The sequence below is a fragment of the Podarcis raffonei genome, chromosome 8, assembly GCF_027172205.1.
Source record: "Podarcis raffonei isolate rPodRaf1 chromosome 8, rPodRaf1.pri, whole genome shotgun sequence".
NCBI classification, from domain to species: Eukaryota; Metazoa; Chordata; class Lepidosauria; order Squamata; family Lacertidae; genus Podarcis; species Podarcis raffonei.
Window position 1 is genome coordinate 41,550,682 of NC_070609.1, and position 12,073 is coordinate 41,562,754.

Sequence of the window (12,073 nt, forward strand, 5' to 3'; positions counted from 1 at the left end):
GCTCTAATCCTGCTTACTGCTTTCCCACAGGCCTCTGGTTGGCCACTGTGAGAACAGGATGCTGGACTAGAATGGGCCATTGGCCTGATCCAGCAAGATCTTTTTATGTTCTTAACTATTTGGGGTTTTGGGGATTCAACCACATACCAGCAAATTCAGGTTGTACAATTAAGGGTTTCTGTGTAATTGCAGGCTTCCGGTAATTGTCCTTGTTTTGCCAGCCTGCACCCCAAATCCTTTTAATTGTGAAAGTGTCTTTCTGTTTTCAGTCTTTCCCTCCTCTTTGCGAAGGTTAAGTCATAAGAACTGAGAATGATGCCTCCATTCTTGGATTTATCACTGATTGGCTTATTAAGCACCTATGATCACCTTGCTCATAGGATGATATAAGTGAATATTTGAATATTCTTATAAATACTGTCATGTTCCCACACAGTTTGAATTTCAATGCAGATTAGACTAACAGGTCTAAAGAAGATGAGACAATGAAGGATCCATACACTAATCTCCTATCTGTTTAAGTTTTTCTTTTAAAAATAGCTGTGGGCAGTAGGTAGTGTATTGTTTCTGGGTCCAATAACAGGCACCAAGAATGAAGATGAGTTTCATTAAAAGAGCTTTATTCAAACAAATACACCACAGAGCATCTTGTTCTGCCATGTGCTCCTGCACAAAAACCTTAAAAAGATTGGATTTCTCTCATATGATAGACAATCCCTGTGTTTCCTAAACCCACACAATCTCTGGACACAAACAGCAGGATAAAAAGCCTATGGACAGCATGAATCCTGACTGTCAGGATTTTCAAATTTTCTAAAACGCTTTAAAAACTTTATATTAACGTATCTATCCATCTGTCTACCTGTCATACAGTTACTATAACTGAAGTAGGTGAAAGTAAATCGAAACAGACAGGAAAGTATCTTGATGGGAAGTAAAGACTCAGAGATATCATTCACTACTTGACGTGTCAAGGAGTTATAGAGAAGTTCATAGAATTCAAATGGAATCCAATAAACCATTTCCAGAAAATCTTAAACGAACACATCTTCTTTTGAAATTTTAGAAGTTTCAATGCACCAGTTTGAAAATATGCATAATTACTCACTATGGATTTTGAGCATATTAGGAACTTAATATATACATTCAGTTGAGGAGGAGATGGAATAAGGAGACTGTAACGTTGTTTAGTAGGCTAAGAATAAGGAGGTCTTATTAGCATACAATACAGCTTTCTGATTAACAAGACAGTGCATGTCCACCATTCAGTTATTCAATAATTATTATTCACACAGGGTGTGTGTGTGTGTGTGTGTGTGTCTGCCTCATCTTTGTCTCTTTGGTACCACTGGTAACTGAATCTCCTTTGGGGACGCCAGTTGGAACTAAAGGGAAATTAATATCAGGGAAGGGTCATAGCTCAATGGAAGAGCATCTGCTTGGCATGCAAAAAGTCCCACGTTTGACCCCCAGCATCTCCAGGTAGGGCAGGGACTAACTCACCCCAGAACCCCTGGAGAACCATCGCCAGTCAGTTGGCAATACTCAGCAAAATGGACTAATGATCTGATTTGGTATGGCAGCCTCCTGTTTTCTTAAGACCCAAACAACTGACATGATCAGAAAGGAGCATTTGGTATCATAGTAACAGGAATAGAAAGGAATTATAGAAACATATGTGTGCAAGTATGTACGCTGATAGATTTGATACAGAACACACTGGTGGATAGATTGAACAAGAATGCCAGGGTTTGAACAACTTCTACTGCGATTGCTATCCTAGTCTGGGTTGGCAGCTGTTGAGGGCTATCTCGTGCACCCTCTCCTTCCTCTCCTGATGCTGATGGTCTTGACTTAGTCTGTTTGCAGGCACCAGCAGCTGCAAGTGACTTTGGCAGGAAGCATTGGGAAGCTACAGGCCCCCCCAAATTTGGCTTGCACTATTGGAAGGTGAGGAGGTATCTAAATCCTGAATGTCAGGAGGATGGAGTGTTGAACATGGAACAGGAGATGGTGGGAGACTTGAGGATGTAGAGAGGGAGTTAAGGAGGCAGCAATGGATGAGGAGGAAGGAGAGAACAAGGCTGAGGGGATTGGAGTAATTAGGAAAATGATGGGTTGTATCTTGGTGGCAGAACTCATACTTTGAATTCCTGGCACCTCAAGTTAAAAGGATTGGGTAGTTAAAGGATTGGCATCTCCAGTTAAAAGGTGATGGCAAAGACCACAGCCCCAAACCCCAGAAAGCTGCTGTCAGTCAGTGTTGACAATCCTAAACTAGATTAACCAATCAGTTGACCAAATTGGGTTCATTTCCATCACTTACACATATCTTTTCCTTAAATTTCCATTATTTTTTCTGTCTTAAAAACAAAACATTTTAGACCATTTCATAAACCTGGTGTGGTGTCATCTTATTTTAACCCTCTCACACTTAGGAGCTATAATACCACACTACTTTAAAAAGCTTCAGGAGGGCGACTTCCGGGTCAGCGCCATCGATTAATGGCGGATTCCCTCTGAGTCTCGGAGGGAACAGCTCCGTGGGATCGGGTCTTGCCGCTGCGGCAAAGCGGGGACCCTTTAAAAATCACAGGCGGGGGAAGCCTGTGAACGTGGGGACTCGGCGGGCACCATTTGTGCACCCACAATCTGCAAAGGAACCCCTTTAAGGGCTCTGGAGCGGGACGGGGGGCAGCGCGGTGCTGAGAGTCGACTGCTTCTTCCGCGGAGCAAAGCCGCACAGCCGTGATCGGAGAGCGCTGACTTTTTCCTGTGACAATTGGATTTCAAAGTAACTACTCGTGAGTAGGACTAAAAATTGGATTTAAAAGGACTAAAATAAGCTAATTTGATACCGAAGCGGGAAGGTATAAACAGGAAGTCTGCCTTCCTTTCTTGTAAATAGATCAAAGCAAAGAGACTGTAAAGCGGAAGCTTGGAAAGACGTTTTAAAAAAGGCTCAAATCCTAACATCAAGAAAGTGGTCTCCCCTCCAAATTGCAGGAGTGGAGGGGGGAAAGTTTGTGGCTTAATTACCTGCAAAATAAGAGGAAAAGGAAGCTAAAATCCGCTGCCTGAAACCTGGGAACGGACTGCCCCCAGATAAGGAAAGCCGCTCAGTGGAAAGCCTATCGGTAAGCAGAGGACTTTTGACAGCTAGCTCTGCAAAAGAGATACAGTGTTTCTGGACTTCTCCTGGTTTTAAAGTAACTTTAAGTGGACTGAAACTGTTATCTTCTTTTTAAGTGAATTGGGGGACTTATTAGGACTATATTTGTATTTTAAAAGTTGCAAGTTCTGGCTATTGTGTCCCCCTAGAGGAGGTTGACATTGTTACAATAACAACTGGGTTGGAAAATTCCTTTTCAAAACAACCTTCCAAACTGTGGGACCGACCTTGGATTCTCATGAGAGTGTTATGGCAGATGGAAAAGCAAAATTAGAGCCGGTGCAAGAAAAGACTACTAGGTTTGGCAGGCAATACCGAACAGACACTGCACAACAGCGAAGGGCCTCAATATCTGGTGCATCTGGAACACCAGGAGTTGCTCCCCCACAGGTTAAACCAAAAGTTATGTCATCTGAAGATGTTTTAGCACATGCACTTGGAAAAATTAATGAATCTTTGGAAAATTTAGCCAAGCAAGTAGCTGAGACAAATAAACAAGTATCTGAAGCATCAGTTAAAATTGATCTGAATACTACAAGCATTAATAATTTGGGACAGAAGGTCACTACCAATACACAATCTATTGAAAAATTATTGCAGGAATCTGCTTCGACCAGAAAGATTGCTGAAGAAGCAAAAGACATAGCAACTGCTACTCAAGAGAAGATACCACCAGTATATAAGCAATTGGAGGACCACGGTTTGACATTGTCTATGATTGAATTGAAAGATAAACAAAAGAATTTAAGAATTAGGGCGGTACCAGAACGTGAGAAAGACAATTTGGCTGACTTTCTTATACAGGAATTTACAGATTTTTGGCAACAGGACTTGGGCAAGGAAGAATTTAAGATAGTGAGTGCATTTAGACTTGGAAGAGGACAAAGGAGGAACAAGGTGAGAGACTGTTTGATTACTTTCCGATCAAAGGAGGAGAGAGACAAAATTTTGAATTTGCACTATCAAAGGACTTTGGAGATTGATGACTCAAGAGTGGAGATATTCAAGGATATCCCAAAACATCTTTTGGATTTAAGGCTTAACTACAGTGACCTAGTTGCCCTGCTGAGAAGTAACAGAGTTCTTTTTAGGTGGGAATTTCCTCAAGGACTATCCTTTAAATATAAAGGAAGAAAGATAAAAATAAGATCAGTCAACGACAAAGACAGGTTTTTGAAAGACCACAAAGAAGATTTACAGAAAGAAGCGGAAGCCGGAGAAGAGCCAAGAGCATTGGAAAAAGGAATATTAGACATAGCAAACTTATCCTTTGGATTACATGGCCCAGAGAAAGTGACACCACCGACAGAACAAGAACAGACACTCGGAGCAGTTGGAGGTAAAGTAAAGTAACCCCACCATAGCTCTGCAACTTTTAAGTTGGAATTGTAATGGTCTTAACTCCCCTCGGAAGAGAAAAAGTGTTTTCCATCTATTAAAAAAGGAACAATTGGACTTGATTTGCCTACAAGAAACCCATGTAACAAGGTTACACAGGAAAATACTCATTAACAAGAGATTGGGACAGGAGTTTATATCATCGGATAAAGTTAAAAAAAGAGGAGTTGTGATATATGTAAAGGAGAGACTATTACCGAAATTAATTTTTAAAGATGAACAAGGAAGATTTTTGGCAATTGAAATTCAAGTTCAAGGAGAGAAATTTTTGATTGTAGGAATTTATGCACCGAATGAGGGGAAATCTGAATTTTTTAAAAAGTTGCATGAGATTTTATTGGACTATTTGGATTATAACACGATTTTGATGGGGGACATGAATGGAGTAGTATCTACAAACATGGACAAGGCACAAAGGCAGGTAGTCACCAAGGATGGGAGACTACCTAAAACCTTTTTTGAGATGACAGACAATATGGATTTAGTGGACATTTGGAGAATGAAGAATCCCTTGGGAAGAGAGGGAACCTTCTTTTCTGAAGCCAAGATGACATGGACTAGAATTGACCAAATATGGGTAACTAGAGGAATGGCACCAAAGATAAAGTGGAAATCTGCCCAAAAACCTGCTCCGACCATAACGCTCTAAGGATGGAGATGAAGCAAATATCATCCGGCTCCTTCAGATGGAGGATGAATGACACCTTACTTGGAGATGAAGAAGTCTATAAAAAGGCCCAAAAAACTTTGAGAGACTATTTTGAAATAAACATGAACACTAATGTAGAAAAAAGAGTAATCTGGGACGCAAGCAAAGCTGTTATGAGAGGGTTTCTGATACAACAGAATGCAATAAAGAAGAGAAGTCAAAATGAGAAGAAAGACAAAATTTTGGAGAAAATAAAAGAAAGTGAGAATAAATTGAGGGCAAAACCAAAGTCGCAGGAGATTTTGAGAGAAATAAAATTATACCAAGTACAATATATGGAAATGATGAATCAGGAAATAGAATGGAAAATTAAACAAATGAGACAAAAGACATTTGAATCAGCCAACAAATGTGGGAAACTGCTGGCTTGGCAAATGAAAAAAAGACAAAAATTAAATACTATTACAAATTTAGAAGTGGAAGGAAAGAACATACATAACCCAATTGAGATTACAAATTGTTTCCAGAAGTACTTTAAACAATTATATTCACAAGGGCCTCAGAAAGAAATGGATATAGACCGATTTTTGAAAATAAACGGATTACAGAAAATTTCTCAAGAAAGTAAATTAATGTTGAACTATAAAATATCTGAACAGGAAGTAGAAGGTGCCATTCAAAATATGCAATTGGGCAAATCTCCAGGACCGGATGGGCTGACTTCTAGATATTATAGATCTCTGAAAGAGTGGCTATTACAACCTTTGAAGGAAGTCTGCAATGAAATTTTGGAAGGGAAAAGGGCACCAGAGTCGTGGAAAGAGGCGTATATTACACTTATACCGAAAACAGAGACTGAAAAGACTCAGCTTAAGAACTACCACCCTATATCGTTACTTAATGTGGATTACAAAATTTTTGCTGACATCCTGGCCAAGAGATTGAAAAAAGTATTGATGGAAGCGATTCATAAAGACCAAGCGGGTTTTCTCCCGGGAAGACATTTGTCTGATAATTTGAGGAATATAATTGATATATTGGAAAAGTTAGAAGTGAATATAAATACTAAAGCAGTTTTGATATTCGTGGACGCGGAGAAAGCTTTTGACAACATCTCTTGGAGCTTTATGAAGAAGAACCTACAGGGGATGGGGGTAGGCCAAGGTTTTGAAAATGGTATAGGTGCAATATATTCTGAACAAAAGGCAAAATTAATTGTAAACAATGTGGTGACGGAAGAATTTAAGATAGAAAAAGGGACACGACAGGGGTGCCCAATCTCTCCATTGCTTTTTATATCGGTCCTGGAGGTTTTGCTGAACATGATTAGAAGGGACCGGTTGGTTAAAGGTATACAGGTCGGAGCTAAACAGTATAAACTGAGAGCATTTGCAGATGATTTAGTACTGACGTTACAGGAGCCAGAATCTAGTACTAAAAGGGTTTTAGAACTAATTCAAGAATTTGGTCAAGAATTTGGTCAGGATTTAGACTGAACAAGTCAAAAACGAAGGTTTTAGAGAAAAATTTAACACCGATTGAAAGAGAGAGGTTTCAGAATGAGACAGGTTTAACCGTGGTCAAGAAAGTGAAATATTTGGGGATTAATATGACAGCAAAAAATGGGAACTTATTTAAAGATAATTATGAAAAATGTTGGACGGAAGTGAAAAAAGATTTAGAAATTTGGTCAAATTTGAAGCTTTCCTTGTTGGGTCGAATTGCAGCTATAAAGATGAATGTTTTGCCTAGAATGTTGTTTTTGTTTCAAACATTGCAGATTGTGGACAAAATGGATTGTTTCAAGAAGTGGCAGAAAGATATTTCTAGATTTGTCTGGCAGGGCAAGAAGCCCAGAATAAAATTTAAGATATTAACTGATGCAAAGGAAAGAGGCGGATTTGCCCTGCCAGACTTTAAACTTTACTATGAATCAGCAGCATTCTGCTGGCTAAAAGATTGGCTGCTTCTTGAGAACACAGACATTCTGGATTTAGAAGGTTTTAACAACGTTTTTGGTTGGCATGCATATTTGTGGTACGACAAGGTTAAAGCACATAAAGCATTTAAAAACCATATTGTCAGGAAAGTATTGTTTAATGTTTGGATAAGATACAAAGATTTATTGGAAAATAAAACCCCAAGGTGGTTGTCACCAATGGAAGCGAAGGCTCAGAAAAAGCTCAATATGGAGGCCAAATGGCCGAAATATTGGGAAATTTTGGAACAGGAGGGAGATAGACTAAAACTGCAGAGCTTTGAGAAACTAAAAAACAAAGTGCGAGATTGGCTACACTATTATCAGATAATGGAGGCATATAATTTGGACAAGAAAATCGGCTTCCAGGTGGAAAAATCAAAATTAGAAACAGAACTGTTAGAACCCAAAACTAAGATTTTGTCAAAGATGTATAACTTGCTGTTGAAATGGAATACTCAGGATGAAACGGTGAAATCTGCTATGATTAAATGGGCACAAGATGTTGGACATAACATTATGTTTGCTGACTGGGAACAGTTGTGGACCACAGGTATGAAATTCATGGCATGCAATGCCTTAAGAGAGAATATTATGAAAATGATATACAGGTGGTACATGACCCCAGTCAAGCTTGCAAAAATATATCATTTGCCTGACAATAAATGTTGGAAATGTAAAGAAACTGAAGGTACATTCTTTCACCTTTGGTGGACGTGCCCAAGAATTAAGGTTTTCTGGGAAATGATCTACAATGAAATGAAAAAGGTATTTAAATATACTTTTCTGAAGAAACCAGAGGCCTTCCTTCTGGGCATTGTCGGCCAATTGGTGCCAAAGAAGGATAGAACGTTTTTTATGTATGCTACAACAGCAGCAAGAATACTTATTGCAAAGTATTGGAAGACACAAGAACTACCCACTTTGGAAGAATGGCAGATGAAGGTGATGGACTATATGGGATTGGCAGAAATGACTGGCAGAATCCGAGACCAGGGAGAAGAGTCGGTGGAAGAAGATTGGAAGAAATTTAAAGATTATCTACAGAAATATTGTAAAATTAATGAGTGTTAGAATGATGATGGATTGAAATTAAGTGGTTTCCAGCTGTAATGCTTTAAGAGAATATGAAAAAAAAGGATTATAAATAGGTAAAAATATAATGGTAAGGATTTGCTGAACTAACAATTTGGGATGGAATACAAAAAAGGGAGGTATGAGGAGGTCCAGGAAACAAGTTAAAAGAAAACAAGTAATTGAAAATGTATGTGTGTGTTTTTTCCTTTTTTTAAAAAAGTTTCTTTATTCTGTATTTTTGTTATTCTGTTTTTTCTTTTTTTATTTTATTGTAGTATTATAAAAAATCTTAATAAATATCTTATAAAAAAAAAAAAGCTTCAGGAGGGCCTTGGGGGGAATTTGGAGGCTGATTGATAAGGGGCAGCCTTGTGGAAATAACAAACCCGTCTCATGACAGCAGTTTTTTTCAAAGCGGAAGAGTGGGCTGAGCAGAGGGAGATACTCTGTGTTAGCTATGGACACTCTCCTGCACATGGTACAGGCCCCAGGGAGGCTGGAGGTGGGGGTGGATAGCTGCTACAAGGAAGCATTGCCTGGACTGACCCACCATGAATGGCACTGGATGGAGCTGGTTGTTTCATTTTGATAATCCTTCCCCTGGCTCCTTCACTCGTATGAAATGGTTTTCACGTTATGAACTCCTTTTTTTTTAATGGCCTGCATGATTGTAAAGCAAAGCATTTCCTTATGATAGCACATAAATGTTTTACAACGCTTTCATTTAAATTTAGCGTCTGCTTTAGAATGACAAATGAAACAAAAGGAAGCACCAACGTAAAATATTGTTTTGACACCTTTGGAGCTGAGCAAGGAAATTACACCGAATACGTTTATCCTGCTCCAGCACATTTCAGCACCTTTCAGCAATCTTTTCTTTAGAACAAAATCACGCTGCAGTTGGCGTGTAAATAATGCATACAGGTAAAATATTATTATACCTGTACATTGATGTAAAATGCACTGTAACTGCAGGAAATATGGAACATCTGCCAAAACAAAAGAAATTCCTCATTTCCTCACTTCCCTCCAGTAAAAACAATGGTTGGTGTGTGTGTGTGTGTTTGTACGCTACCTGCAAAAGGCTATGAAATACAAAATACCATTGCATATCAAATGTTAAAGAAGATTTGTTTTAGTTACTCAATACTGCTAAATATTGACTGTTTAAATTTAGATTTGGAAGTGAAGTATCACAATGTATCAAACGGGAATATCAAATGGAACTCAAGCAAATATACACCAGAGAAGATGGAATCTTTGGTCTTCCAGATGCTGTCAATTTCCCATTTGCTTTGACTGTCCCTGTTATGGGAAGAGTCCTGCTGGATCAGATTTGAGGTCCACTTAGCTCAAATACAATAGCTGACACCCATTTAAATTCAAACTGCATTTTCTGAGCCAGGTTTGTTCCAGACCTGATAGTCATAGTTTCACAACGTGGATGGCATGAGAAACTGATCAATTAGTCCAGGAATTAATTGCAGCAAGGCTTTACACAATGGAAAAAAGACGTATCAATTTTTCTATGGCAAAAGAAAAAAACTGAGGATTAAATATAAAATATTAATAGATGAAAGGCAAAGAGGGGGGATTTGCTCTTCCGGATCTGAAACTCTACTATGAAGCAACTTGTTTAAGTTGGATGAAAGAATGGACTGAACTGAAGAATGTGAACATATTGGATTTAGAAGGGGCCAATTTGATTTATAGGTGGCATGCGTACCTATGGTACGAAAAAACCAAGGTTCACAAGGGATTTTTTAATCATGTGATTAGAAGTTTATATAAGGTCTGGATGAGACATAGAGATATCTTAGAAAGAAAAACTCCTGGCTGGATATCACCGGTAGAAGCAGTTGCAGCAAGGGTAAATATGGATAGGACTTGGGGAAAGTATAAAGATCTGCTTGAATATCAAGAAGGTAATATAAAATTAAGAGATAGACAGGAGATTTCTAACTGGATACCTGACTGGTTTCACTATTTTCAAACAAAGGAAGTGTTTAAAAAAAGATAAAGAAAAAAGATAAAGAAGGTTCAGAATTAGAAAAAGGGATTTTGGGACCTAATAAAAATTAATTTCTAATTATATAAATTATTGTTAGAATGGGAGACTAAAGATGAACTTATAAAGGAGGCAATGATAAAAAGGGTCATTGCCATTGGGCATAATATTGAAATCGAAATCGTTGAATGGGGAAAATTATGGAATTTTACACTGGACATTTCTGAATGCTATCAAATAAGAGAAAATAAGCAAAAAATGCAATATAGATGGTATTTGACACCGGTTAAATTGGCTAAAATGTATAAAAGAGGCTCAAAACTTTGTTGGAAATGGCTAGAAGTTGAGGGCACATTTATTCATTTATGGTGGAAATGCAACCGGGCAAAGGAATTATGGGACATAGTGTACGAGTTTTTAAAAAAATTGAAATTCACAAATCCCAAGGAACTGGAAGCATTCCTTCTAGGCATGCTTGGGAATGAGTTACCCAAAAAAACCCACAACTATTTCTATACGCAACAACAGCTGTGAGTATGGTATATGCAATATACTGGAAACAAAGAGACCCCAGGGGAAGAACAACGGTTAAATAAATGAATTGAATATGGTGAGCTTGCAAGGATGATATCTAAAGTAAGAAACCAAGATGACAAATGGATGAGGAGTGGGAGTATTTAGGGGAATATTTACAAAACAAAAATTGATCTCAAATATAAATTCCAGGCAGGGGGTATCTTATGACCAGCAGTTGACAATGTAAAGGTTATGAGAATGTGGAAAATAAGGTGAAGGAATTAATGTGTATTCAGCTAAGTAAGATTTGTAAAGAACTGTTATGGAACGCTGGGTGGGAAGTCCAAAATGACTGCTGTAAAAGAATGGAAAATGTTGCAACTATAAAACTGAAAACTCAATTAATAATAATAATAATAGCAAGGCAAGGAGAAATGATGGCACATGCAGGTAGAAAGTTCATGCACATTCTCTGATGAAGTGTTAGTTACAGAAAGGTAGCCGTGTTGGTCTGCCATAGTCAAAACAAAAAATTTTTTTCCTTCCAGTAGCACCTTAAAGACCAACTAAGTTAGTTCTTGGTATGAGCTTTCGTGTGCATGCACACTTCTTCAGATACACGTGAAACAGAAGTTGCCAGATCCCTCTATATAGTGAGAAGGTGGGGAGGGGTATTACTCAGAAGGGTGGTGGGAATGGGTGATTGGCAGATAGCTGTGATGAGCCTGTTGACGACTCTTAACGACTGCAATAGGTCTTACAGGAAAAAGCAAGGGGTGAGAAGGTGAAAAATGGCTTTGTCATGTATAATGAGATAAGAATCCAATACCATTACTGGCCCCAACAACATCACACATACCATCTCGGGACTATTTAATTGCTCATCATCTAACATTGTATATGCCATCAAATGCCAACAGTGTCCTTCAGCTCTCTATATTGGACAAACAGGCCAAACCTTACGCCAAAGAATAAACGGACATAAATCGGACATCAAGAATCACAAGACAGAGAAACCAGTAGGAGAACACTTCAATCTCCCAGGACATTCTATACAAGATCTCAAAGTAGCTGTTTTACTACAAAGGAATTTCAGAAATAGACTGGAAAGAGAAGCTGCTGAATTGCAACTCATTACCAAACTTAAAACCATGGAGAGACCTGGTCTGAACAAAGACATTGGATTCTTATCTCATTATACATGACAAAGCCATTTTTCACCTTCTCACCCCTTGCTTTTTCCTGTAAGACCTATTGCAGTCGTTAAGAGTCGTC